The 14,017-nt window shown below is 34.1% G+C and overlaps 1 protein-coding gene across 3 annotated transcripts in view; it reads right to left on the bottom strand.

The window, feature by feature from the left end:
* The window catches only part of LOC105253920 (protein vein), a 320,393-nt gene that overhangs the window by 32,054 nt on the left and 274,322 nt on the right, over positions 1–14,017 (bottom strand). The gene's annotated exons all lie outside the window — the stretch shown is intronic.

The following is a 14,017-nucleotide window of genomic DNA, read 5'->3' as shown; positions in this document are numbered from 1 at the left end:
AATTAAATACATTTTTACAGAAAGAGGATATTATTAAAATTAACGGAGAAATATATATAATTAAAGATACAAGTCAATTTTCAAGATATAAGTACGGAGCAGATTATATCTTTCGTTAGGTTTAGTTTTAATTGGCGACAAAATTGAAAATTAATATACATTTAGCTATACAATATCTCTTAACTATTTTTATTTTTATCTAATTATTACTATCTACGTTAATACTTAAAATGAGACACCGTCCTGACCAGACTGCGTCGTCGCCGCGACGAAATTTATTGGCCTGTCTCGGGATTTTTCTCGGATGCGTGTGCGAGAAGACGCACAGTTTCTTAATTTAACTAAATGTATGCGTCGCATCAGAATCCGCGCGACGACGTCTTTCGTACGATGGACTGCAAAAGCGTCACAGGGGGAGAAGGAGGGAGGGAGGGAGGGACGCGGCCGAAGGCGACGGAATAACCGTGGGGATTTCGAGAAGAGACAGACCCCGATGCGTCGTTTCTTTGGAAAAATAATGTTATGTCGTCGTCGTGGCTATTTATAGGCCACGGTTAACTAACCGCGACGAGAGACGAGTTCGAAGCTACCGCGAGATTAAGAGCCCCGAGCCTCGCTCGATATGCTCGGATAAATAAATTATAGCGCGTCTCTATATCGTTCCCTCTACCGTTCCTTTCCAAGCGTCTTCTTTCCACTTTTCCTTTGACGTGCGAGTCTCTTCCTCATTTTTTTTCCCTCGTAAGCAGCTATTGCATTAATTTCGTCGTGATTCGTTGTTTGATGCCGTTGTCGAACTCTGGTAAAAAATTAAATTCGTAAAACTTTATTCGCATCAATTCTTTCGAGAAAGATGCGGACTAACTTTTATAGGGGTTAATCTAATTTAAAGTCACCTGTCTGCGCGTGATGTATAAATGTCCAGTAATAATCGCGCTCACGTCTTTTTCGGCGGAATGTTTGCGCTTGTATCCCGGGACGCGCATCCTCTTAATCCGGCACTGTCCGTGGAAGCCCGGAGGGAAGTCTACCTCTGCCTCCTAAGTGTCTGGAAGCCCCGACCGACGGCGTGCGATAAAGCGTATTTTTGTCACGACAAATTTGGAGCGTCTGAGACTTGGCGCGACGTTTTTATTTCGCGAAATCGCACGCATAGGTAAAACGAGAGCGAAAAAGGAAGGGAAGCGGAGGACGAGAGAGGACGGGGAGACGGACAAGGGGAGGGACGACGAGAGAGGGGGGAGAAAAAGTGATACAGAAGTGTCTCCGATGAAAAGAGGGAAAGAAGCTCCTCGAAAGAGAGGGCGAGAGAATTGCGTTCCTCGAGATCCCGGTGTCTCTTTTACGCCGCGAACGAACGCCGTGTTTAGATTGTATTAAAAGAGTGACAGGAGACATATGCTAAGGGGTTAACTATGCGATAAGTACGGCGCGAAGACGACGAGGGCCACACGTCCGACAACGATATTTATCCGGGGCAAACCGGACGGTCGATCGAATTAGACTTTGTTGCGAGTTTTTCGCAGGCAAGCGAAACAGCAATTCGACGCAGCAATTTTAACGCGTTGCTCACGATTCGAGGTTTTTTTAAGGGGCGCTGCTCTTGCCGCGATTTACGAGGGCCTGCGTTAAATATACCATCTCCTTCCTCTCGCTGATGAATTTACTGTCGAACGAACTAAAACAGTAACGTAGATAGCACAATTTACCGTACCATTCACTTAAACTCATTAACGTGTCCCGCCAACTTTGCCGCCAGCCGTTCCCTCCCTCTCTTCTACCCCCGCCCCATTCGAGTAATTGGCTTTCTATTGAGATTTATCGTAATCATGCGTGCACCCGCTACAACTCGGGCAACTCTTTTGCACGCCGTCGTAAAACAAACCCGACTCGCGAATTCGCGAACCGAGAAGCATTCGTTTATTTGCGAGAATTAGTTAGGGAAATAGTTAGGGTAGGTAGACGACATATGGAAGTGGATGAACCGGAATTGGCTTGAATTACCAAAAATTTACACTGTACAGGATATCAGGGAAAAGTGTATTGAGGAAAGACATGTGACAAATAATATTATTTTATAATATTTTAAGTACTTTAAATTTTATATCTTATTTAAAATTATTATATCTGCGAATTAATTTCTTTCCTAAATGATTTTCCGAGCTGCGCGTAATTTCGACGAAAATTGGGAAAGTTTCGCGAAAACTCTTATGTTTATTACACAAATAAACATTTTGACCCAAAAGTTATTCTCTTAAATGCTTTTATGAATCGCGGACGAAAATAAAATATTCTCGGCAAAAATAATTCTGAACCGGTCGTTAAAAATCGACTTTTCCCATTGACAGATTTTACGGGTTGATATATGCAACGTTCAGAAAAAAATCGTAAATTAGCGTAGCTCGTTAATTTAGAATCGCGTTGGCAGGGTCACGCGAAATTCGTCGGTTTTCTCGCGTGATCGCTCTCTGAATATCGATCGTTATTCCACTTTCCGTGGAATTTTGCGAGTTTTTAACAAGATGTTATATTGCTGCCTATTTCTCAAAATTTACTGTCATGATAACGACAAAGTAAGAAAATCTTTTCCATCGTCATCGGAAACTTTTAGAAATTACTAGAGTTTTTCGGTGCGAAAGAACTTACGAAAGATGATATCATGCGAAAGCTGCTGTGTCTTAAATCGAAAATCTAGAAAACTTTTCCCAAGAAAAATATACTCTCTTCATATTATTTTTCTTTAAAATACCTGACAGATTATCAATGTAATAATAATAATAAGATTATTATCGGAGTCTTTATTAATGAAATTTGATATTTCCTGGTTTTAAATATGAAGAAATTAGCGCGATTGTCAATAATCAATTAATATTTAATGACATATGATATATTTAATTATTTAATTTTATGTTTAGTTATTTATATATTTATGTATATAAGATAATGATCAGAAAAATGCAATGGTTACTCAATGCGTTTGTTAATATTATTATTCTTTTTCACACATATTATTAAATACTTTTATCAATTAACAGATTATTCGCATTAAAAATTAATATAATAATATTTGAATACTTAAATTTTAATTGATTATAATCTTTCTGCATTTCTCTTACAATTAATATAAATTTATTCAATACAAATATTTTAGAGACGTAAGATGACATAAAAATACGATGCAATCGATTGATAAAAATAAAGATAATTAGCAAGAAAGAAATCGTAAAATTGAATATTATCAGGGTCTTTGTTAAGGAAATTCGATATCTCCTGGTTGAATAAATTATCGTTGATAATTGCAATATATTTAGCTGAATATTCTTATCCTGCAGAGGCAATTTGATATCTCTAATAGAGTGTTCTCTTTTAAGAATTATCTATAATTAAGGAGATTTGTACTTTATAAGTTAATCAACAATTCGTCATATAGAGAAAGATTAGACTAATTAAAATATATAATACTCCTTAGAAATGTGTCACATAGATTAAATTAGAGTCTTAATATTAAAATAAATAATTAGTGTTCTGTATTCAAAAGAGAAACTTCTATTAAGAAGTTTCTTCATATATTTGAAACTAACTGTAAGCTGTATTAATGCCATTACGTGAGTTTTGTTCACAGTTTAAAACTTTCCAATTCTCAATATTAAATAATTTTGTCTTTTAGGAGTTTCATATCAGTTGTTATTTAATATGAAATTGAGAAAAGCCATTATTCATTTTCCAATTGTTTGATTTTTAATATCCCACACAATTAATGCGTACGTTAACTTCAAATAAAAATCTTGCATAAAAAATTGATTAAAATTCAAAAATTAAAAAAATATAATTTAGTTGTGTACTTTTCATGTTGAAGATTAATTCGTATAAATTTTTTCAAATTACATAACGACCCACAACTACTAATTGTCAGACTCGAAATACTCATTTTTCTGGGCAGGAAATGTTATAATTAAATGACATTTGTTTGTACAATTAATCTGAGAGAAATAACGGTCAAGATGGAAACATACTTCAAAGTTGCATTTATTAAAATCGTACGCTAACCACTTTGTTTCAACAACATACAGGATAAAACGCGCGGAACTACGTGAGTTAAGTTAATTTTACAGGAAACGATGCTTTAATCATATTTAAGCCTCGCAATCGCAGTCGCGGTCGTGACGAGAGTCAACGAAATGCACGTACTTCGCAGTAATAACTTAAAACGTTTTTCCACATGGCACTACGGATTAAAAATAAACAAACCGGACAAAAAACTAATTAAAACATGAAAAATCTGCAAGAAGGGCACGAAGAAGATATTCCGCCGGATACCTGTCTTTTCGCGCCAGTCTGACGGTCGCTTTTCTTTTTTCTAACAAGTATTAATTAAAAGTAGCGCAGCAATCTCGTAGAAAGGCGAGTTACTTTTTTTCGAGGCTGGCATTTAAACGTGTTTTTAAAGAGGCGGATTTCTTTATATGACATTTTTTCTAACGATGACAGAATCCTATACATATAATTGCAGTTACAATAATGTTACGTACACGTTGTTTTTCTAAATGTGTTTTTCAAATGAGAGATAAAGGCTATAACGTGTCTTTTATGTGACAGATTTTTTTAAATAAATTTATTCAATTTTTATAATTTTTATAATCTAACGCAAAATTTAATTATAAAGTTCAATGATAGATAGAATATCCAGGTGATCATATATTTAATCGATTTTGGTTACGGAAGAATCAGCTCTGAATTCGTGAAAAAAATTTATATGATAATGAATTAAATGATAATGCGCAGAAAATTGATAAAAAGATAATTCTTTTTAGATATATATTGATATATTGACATTATCATAATTCATATAATATAATATTATATATTATATATTATATATTACATATAATATTATATAATTATATATTACAATTATATATTACCATAATTATATATTACATATTATATTATATAAATGTATAATATTATATTTTTTATAACTATCTATCTACTGAACAATTAGTTATGTAGATATGGCAATTGAAGCATATAATGTTTTTCACTGCATGTGTCCCTTGTTGATAATTTTGCTTATCGCAAAATTAAAAACTCTTTTTCGTACACGATACTCGACTGCAAAAGAACCACAAAGTCGACGTGGTTTGGTGCACGCAAGTGAAAAAGGATAAAAGAAAAGTGTTTATACGCTGCGGTATTAATTCTCGACCAAGGCGGCAAATGGGTCCCAAAGAAACTTTTTCGTGTGGTTTAGTTAATTTAACAAAGCCTTCCTAATTTTGTGGATAACGCTCTTTAAAATTGTAGTGATATTTAGACTAGAAATTTTCGTATTTATTTATATTCATATTCAACAATTAATTAAGAATTAATTTTCCGAATGTGATTCGTATATCTAAATATGATTGTATATGGAAAAATTTATAGATATATATAAATATGTATTACCAGATAAATTTAACAATTTAGCTAAATTTAATCTGTTGAATATACTAATAAATAAATAAATATATATATATATTTATTTATTTATTTATTTATTTATTATATACCACTGAATATAATAATTAAATACATTATAGATGAAAATCTCTGAGCACGCATACAGTGCATACAAATACAGTACAAAAGATTTTATATTAGAACGATAATATATGGTATGTTTATTCGCATAACTTTTAAGTACTAATATTTTTCTCTTTTTTACACGTAGTACACATATTAAATTATTTCAATGGTTTATTCATCCAACGATAAAGAAAAGAGAATTTTCCTTTTCATATTTTCTGAGAGATTTTTTCGAATGTGCAGGTCATACATTCGCGCTCGCGATGTATTCGAATAAGCGGGCACACAATATATACCCATAATTCTGGTTATAATGTACCGTACTTTACGTCGAAACAACCCGCGAGTCGCACTTTTCTACCCCCGCCAGGGTAGCTTATTTCTCGCGGGCAAACTGGGTTACTTAGTTGCTCGTATAGCAGCTGCATCCACACCTTTCGCGCATACCAACGTGGTTGGTAGTAGAGAGATTCTGTGCAGCATCTGCACCTTCTCTTCTTTCATTCTTGTCCGGTCTTCCCTCGCTCTACCATTTTCTATTTATTTTCTCATCTTTTTTTTCGTTTCTACCTCGACTTGGTGTCATTTCAGAAATGCGAATAAATAGGAAAAATGTATTTTTAAAATTTCGAGCGAATTTAAAATTTTTCTTATCAAGATATTTAATGATAAAATCGAAATTTTTGCAACAAACAATCGAGCAAAATTAAGAGAGATATTATTACTATCTTTAACAAATTAAGTGAGTCCTAATTTAGTGAACAAAGATAATATTTGATGAAATTTTCGTAGAAGACAACGAGATTAAAATAGTGATCGCAAATCTTTCGTATTCTTTTTTTTTAATATCCTAGATATATATCCTAGGTTCATTGAAGTCGGCGAGGGATGGAAGTGGAATGCTCGATGTAGCCAAAGGGTGCCAGCTGGCAGGACAGGTTACCTAGGAAATTGGGACTCGCTCTCGATCATTTTCCAACACTATGCACCGATCTCCTCTCGATGAGAGCGGGTGTAGTAAGTGGGAATAGACGCAAGGTATATCTCTTCGGTGTAGTCTCGACCAAGAAGTTGGAGCGATCTTACCGCACCTAAATCCGATGGAACTTGAATTAGCTCGACTATAGCCGAGTGATGACCACGAAACTTGATCTGATGCGGGAGGTTTACGTTGATGATTATGCAAGGAAGGTTACTCGAAATTTAATCTTACTCGCCGCTTCCATTAGATTAGATGTAAGCACACGATAAGGAATTAAATTTTGTTGGATCTTCAATCAGCGCAATAAATAATAATATTGCTATTAAAAAAACCTATTCTAAAACCGTTTCGTAATAATTTAATTTTTTTTACACTCATATATGTATGTAAATGTAAATACGCTAGTTGAAGATCCAAAAAGTGACAAATGTAAATTAACATTTATATACATATATGAGTGTAAAAAAAATTAAATTATGACGAAATGGGTTTAGACTTTTTTTAATAGCAATATCATTATTCATTCTCATAGCGCTACTTGAAGATCCAACAAAATGTCATTTAATTCCTTAATAATAATACTAATATTATATATTTCTTCCTTTCCTATTAAAGTTAGACTCTTTCTTTAAAAATGCAATAATGTTGACATATCGATTTTTAGACGATTTAATTTCGGAAGGAAATAAATCTTTATTTATTCGCGCTTTTATTTAACGCGCAAATTTTGAAGCAAAGTAATAACGTATTTGCATTTCTTTTTTATTTCGGAAAGTTCCTAAAGTTGTCGCATAGATTTTATGCGACACGCGTGGCGAATCCGTGAGGAAAGTTTGCATTCCGTATGCCATTCATGTTGAAGCTGTTGATCCTCCCCTAATCAATTAGACGATCCAATTAATTAAATGCTCGCCGCTTACGAGAGCCTTAAAGGGAGATTTACGCCTCGTACGAGGACTCCTCGCGAAATCGACACTTCGTATGGGAGCTTTATATACGTATCGCGGAGCTGTTCGCGTAGATATATATCACGGCGTTGAAAAACTTTCCCGTAACTTCCGCCATGCACTTTCAATAAGAACGCTCGACGGAGGAATTCTGTAAGTGTTCGGAAATAAAAGCGCACGAGGTGGAAATAACAGCGCGGGCGAGTGGAGCCCTTTACAAAGGTAAAGGGGGTGAAAATTTTACGGTGTCTGACCTGCGATCCTTGCGAGAGCGCGTCCTTAGTGCAAGCAGGCAACGCCTCCGCCTTCGAGGAAACTGCGCGATCTTTCTCTAATTAATTAAAGACGCGTTTAATTAAGTTAAATGGCCGGATTTTGCCGGGCGAACGGTGTAATGAAACTACGAGCGCGACACTACCACGATGAACATTTAATGACATGTACTTTGATCATTTATGTTTATATTGAAAATATTAAAGGAAAGAAAAAAAAGAGACAATATGTCATAAAAAAATCATTATTGATCGTGTGATAAAATTTTAAAGTGGCAAATATATAATTTCAGCAGCAATATTTTCTCGTGGTTTTTTCACTTGCACATTTTATTTTTATTCCAACAATATAAATTTTTATTTCAATACATCCTGTCCACATTGTAACACATTAATACAATTATTCTTTTTTTATTGTGGTGGATTCAAATCTTTCTGACGTGATTAATTTAAATCTGTATTCGAATTGAAGTCTCAAAATTAGTTAAATCGGGACGCCATTAATTAGTCTCGCTTTGGCGAAATTCTCAATCTGACACGATGAGCCGGTGGCAAAAAAACATGGCATTCATCGTACGGTACATTGAGAAGCACTCCGATTCGATTGGGCTAACGTGCCGGATAATTTAAGCAACTTTCCATTCGTACCTCGCCGAGACGAGCGCGATACACTTTAGCGAAGTTTCTTACAGGTAACTCGTCGTTTCAACGCTTCAACGCTTCAAACTTCTTCCTCTTCTCCTTCTTCTTCGAGATGCTCTTATGAAATCACGAAATAAGTTCCGCTTTAAGGATTAGTTTACAAAGATTCGACACGCGTGCTTAGTCTGTTGCTATTAAATATTGTAAGCCATCAAGATCGAATGCTCACAATTATAATATATTATTATGTATGTCTGCTATTATTATATACGTCGAATATTTTCAATATAATTAGGGGAATTGTGTGAGTGATGTTAATATTTTGGAAGCTTCATATTTTAACTTCAGATCTTGTCACTTTGAATGATGTCGATATTTAGGACAATATAACTTTACAGGGGAATTGTAGAACGTGAAACTAATTTTCACGAGTCTATAATAATAAGATAAATTTAAGTAGGGACTTTTGAATCTTTCAAAATAGAATTTAGAATAATAATACGAAAAAGATTTCTTGATATTTATACATCGTTTATTAATTTTATAAATTTAAAATTTGCAAAGATCAGTCACGAGATCAGATGAGCTAAAGTTTAAAATTCAAAAAGCGCATCGTGATATGAAATGCGACGTGACTGGAGATTTCGTCGCTGCGTCTCACGACGGATATTTCGCTCTTGCCACGAGGGGGTGGGGTATTTTCAATCTTCCAAAGTTGTTTACACGACTGACAGGATAGCTTCCGTGAATGGGGTAAAGATGGTAAAGACGGATTTTTACCGCGATTACCATTTATTGGCACATCTTGAAAGCTCGTTGCAGCGACGAGATCGCAATGCTTGCATCGGACAGCTCTATTTCCTTAAGCGACGGCTGGGGGTAGTTAGGGGATGGAAATGTCAGGTATAGCGCGGGCTAGCTGAATCCAGGCTCGGCGAATCCAGGTTCTAGGCGAGAGACCCAGGCCAACTTCCGTCTCCACGTGTGTTGGTCACATATGTCACTGAAACTAACTTTTGCGAGCTCTCGCCCTCCACGCGTCTCGTTCCCATTTTCCCCTTTGGTCCCCTTCGTCCATTCTACCCCTTGAGACTGCCCACCGATCACGGGACGAGCAGCTCTCGAATCGCCATACGAAACTTTGGTCCTTGCAGTAGTAAAGCTTTTGCAGCGGTGGAAACAATCATTTACCGCGTTGCTTTTGATATACGACCGTGCGGAAACAAATGTATAATGTTGGCTTCGCGTAACCGAGAAGGATTATATAGGGTGTTCCAAGCGTACTCTTCCCGTTTTTGCCTTCACAATTCCATAATAATGTAAAATGATACTGAATTTTTTAATTACTAGTTTTTAATATAAAGTTTTTATTTATATATTTTTAATAAGAGAATTAAATATAATATTATTCCGAAACATTTTTTATTTTAATATTATAAATATCTAATTAAAAAGTATTTTAGTGTATCTAGTTTCTTTAATTTCAAGCAAATTGAAAAAATTACATCTGATTTTGCTAAAAAATGCATGAATTACATTTATAATTTTTTAATTTATATATATATATATATATATATATATATATATATTTAAAAGTTAAAGAGAAAGAAGAAAATGATAATTTTCCTCATCAAATTTTTATTGATGAAAAGCTTTCACAAATCTGTCAAAGAATCTGTTCCAAAAAAAAAGAAGTCGAAACAACCTGATTGATTTGCAAATTACGATACGCGTAAGATCGTATATCATCGTTTTCGATGAGACATAAAATCGCAGAATTAGATCGCTGATGATAAAATATTTTCATTTGGAACGATATGTTTGATATGAAGACGTGTGTTGCGGCATAAGAAATAAATCACGCGTTTCCACGTGCGTGTGGAAAGCGCGAGGCAACGTAATTAATTAAGGCGAATTGCTTCGGATTGTTCGCGCGTTTTATACTTGACACGTTGAGTAATGGCGTCCTTGATTAATATGCCCTGCAGATGTTGCTGCGACGTAAACATCAAAACCTTACCGTGTCTGCAATCGCATTATCATTCTTAATGTCGATATTAATTCTCTTATTCTTATAGCATAGTACGTCCGAGATTAAAAAATTTGACGTTTTACAAAGAAAAATTTGAAAACAAAAAATAAAAATTTTACATCCCGCGAGAGAAAGAGAAAAGGGAAAGAGATGGAAGAGTGTAAAGTTGAAGTGATTTCCATTTATAGCGGGAAAGCGTGATCCAGAAGGATGTAGCGATAGATAGGATTCGGCCCGCGTCGTTATTAAGTGCGCCCTGGATCTGTTTTCGAAGCCCTTTCCTCCCTACAATTCTCCTACATATAGTATATACGTGTCGCTCTTTCTCTGCGATTTCTCTCTTTCTCACCCGCCGATCACACGGCGGGCAATGCCGATAGTCGGCCGTTATTTGACCATAAATTTCGTATCGGCGTTAACGCGAATGTACAGGATATCGTGTAGCTCTCTGTACAAAGAGCCGAAGCCAACCCTCTTCCTCCCTTTCTCTCTCTCTCTCTTTCTCTCTCCTCCTCTTTCACGTCTCTCTTATGCAATGTCCCTTTTTATCTCGCCGTGGCGGAGAGTCATCCCTCTTCTTTTTTGGTTTTACCATACTCCTCCGAAATTTATTCCTCCCTCTCGTGGCTCGGCACAACCCCCTCGCTCTTTCCTTCTATCTTTCTCTGCAACGCACATGTTGGCGATGCAGAAAAATCTTCCCCTCTCCCCCCTTCCCCCCTTCTCCCGCGCAACTGAGGTCCGTGATATTATTTCGCGAATAAAAGCCGATTCGGCGCGGTATCAAGCGACACCGTAGGCAACGGGGTGCGGCATTTTACGAGCGCGAATTGCACTTAATTTATCGTTAGTACGCTAACGACGGCTGTATAAAGGCCATCCCGCTTCTTTCCAATTTGGGATTTTTCGTCGCATACGCGACGCGATATTCGCGGCTGGGATGTGCCGCGTTGTTTTTAGCCGGCATAATAAAGAAGCGAATTTTTACAAGCGAATTAATCCAACAATAACAATAAATCATGGACATCACGGTCAAATTGACAGTTCGAGGTACTATGCTTTACACCCTACAACAGGTTTTATTTCAGATTAACTTTTATATAGAATTATATTGTTGAATACAATATTATTTATTTATTTATTTAAAAAGCTTTTTTCGTTTTTTTAGCTCTGTATTTTGCCATATATTTTTTTAGAATTAAAACAAACTGTACTTATTCCGCACGAAATAAGTAATAAATGTAATCCATTTTTATTACGAAAAATATAAGCCATAATATTATTAATAAATATTACTTTTACTATTTTTGTATATTACTATTGTGTTATTTTAATATTTTGAAGATTCTAAATAAAATATATTGTGATTTTTAAATTGAATTCATCGCGTTACATTGGCTAATAAAGTGCTGTACTTTCTCTAGTCGGATAAATTGAACACGCGAAAATACATAAATTATTTAACGTATATTATAGTTCTTTCATATTTTATAATGCATAAAACCGCTACTATAATATATTATACTTTAACTCTATATTATATTCTAATGTAATCTAAAGTTAAATGAAATTTACGATACAAAGACCTGAAATTTCATTTTGCAAACTTGGGATAACTAACTCCGATGCATAGCATTGAAATTATACGTCAAGAATCTGACTAATTTTCATGAAAGTTTCTTACTTTTAAGCATTAGAGGCAGCGAGAACGTGACTTTGTAAAGTAATAAAATGCTGCCTAATGTAGAATGAATGTAAAGGCGCGCGTGTCACACGAATCTCGCAGCTCGTTTCAAGTTTTAACGTTCCATTGCTTGACCACACTGGGCGCACGGTCGCATTTTATGGCACGAATTTCGTGAAACACAGCCTGTGTATTTCAGATAAAGTTAAAATCGAGCATTCAATTTCCGCCAACTATTTTTCATCAACACTATTTTTCATCAACAATATTTAATATCATTTTTTTGCTTATATTTATTTTATATATTATATCTATTTGACTATTTTACTTTTCTTAATCGAATGTCAATAACTAAAAATAATTTGTCATTGTACTATGAAATATACATATTATCTCAATTTATTTTTAAATTAAAAATGAAATGTCATAATGATTTACATGTAATAGATTATATCAATATTGAAAATTAAATCATCACAAGTTTTGTCAATTTGTAGCGCAAAGATATTTTTTTCCTTATTGTTTTTTTCCTTATTGTTAGTCTCATATTGCATATCTTAAGATATTACACATCTTAAATTCTATCTTTAAAATCTAACTTTTTATTACTATGCAGAATTCATGCGTACGTATAATATGATAGTAAATTTTTAGCATTTTATCCATTGGCCGCAAGGTATATCCGATATATTCAACATACTTTTTCGTAAAAAAGAGGATTTCGTTTTCGCTTTCGCTTTCACACAAATTTCAAAGAAAATATCATTCTTGTCGACATAGGTTTAGGAATATTATGTTTAGTCCTTTTTCTTTTTCTTTCTTTTGTTAAAAATAGAAAATACAGTTCTCGGACTGGACGTTGCTAATCCACAACATTATCCCGCGCGATCGTCTTCTTAACACGTGATTTATATCGCAGATTTTAGAGCTACAGGTGGATTTACATTTCGTTGAGTTTATAAGACTTCTAAATCTGTTCTCTAACCATGCAAAAAATTCGTAAAAAAAATTCTCATCCTCGAGAAATAAGTTTTTCAAATTTTTATTTCTTCATCTTGAATTTATCGCGATATACAAGGATTTTTTTATCTAAAGAAAGATTAATTCTAAATATTGCATATCAAATATTTTTCTTCTAAAATACATCATATCTGTGTATTTTATTTAATCATTTTATTCACGATTCTGACTTATTGAAATACTTGATAAGACGATAATAAGATCAATAATTTAAAAGAACGTAATTTAAATCGATCACATTGGCAAATTTATTGGTTGGTAAAGTATCACATACTGCTTATTTTACACAATGAAAGACAAAAATTGTGAGAAAGAGAGAAATTGCTGAAATGTTTTTATCAAAAAGTTTGACAATACGATTAACTTACAAAAGGATTGAGAGTTTAAACAATATTTATGATAGACTAATAAAGGCAGTTTAGTCTTTCTCTTTGTGTTGGATCGAGAGGTTGATATGACGGAATCCTGACATAGTGATTTCCTCTTTTCTCAAATTATATTAGTTAACTATAATAAGACTGTATGTACATAATTTTTTTCTTCTTTTTTTCACATTTTATTGTAATTTAATTACTGTTTATAATATTGGAAATTATTGTAGTTCATTTGATAAGGACCAACGTCCTTATCCCGTATTAAACCTATGGTCGAAACGTTAAAATGATACTTTACCAACCAATAAATTTGCCAGTGTGGTCGATTTAAATTACGTTCTTTTATTTTATCTACTGGCGACATTCAAGAATTTAATATCAATAACTTAATTAAAATTAATTTTAAAATAATTGAATGAAAAATCTTATATGCATTCTATTGAAATAATGACAAGTTCATTCTGATATCGAAAACAGAATTCTAAAATACATTTCAGTT

The sequence above is a fragment of the Camponotus floridanus genome, unplaced genomic scaffold, assembly GCF_003227725.1.
Source record: "Camponotus floridanus strain SB8 unplaced genomic scaffold, Cflo_v7.5 scaffold21, whole genome shotgun sequence".
In the NCBI taxonomy this organism is placed as follows: domain Eukaryota; kingdom Metazoa; phylum Arthropoda; class Insecta; order Hymenoptera; family Formicidae; genus Camponotus; species Camponotus floridanus.
Note: the sequence above shows the minus strand (reverse complement) of the source record. Positions and strands in the feature narration are given on the sequence as shown.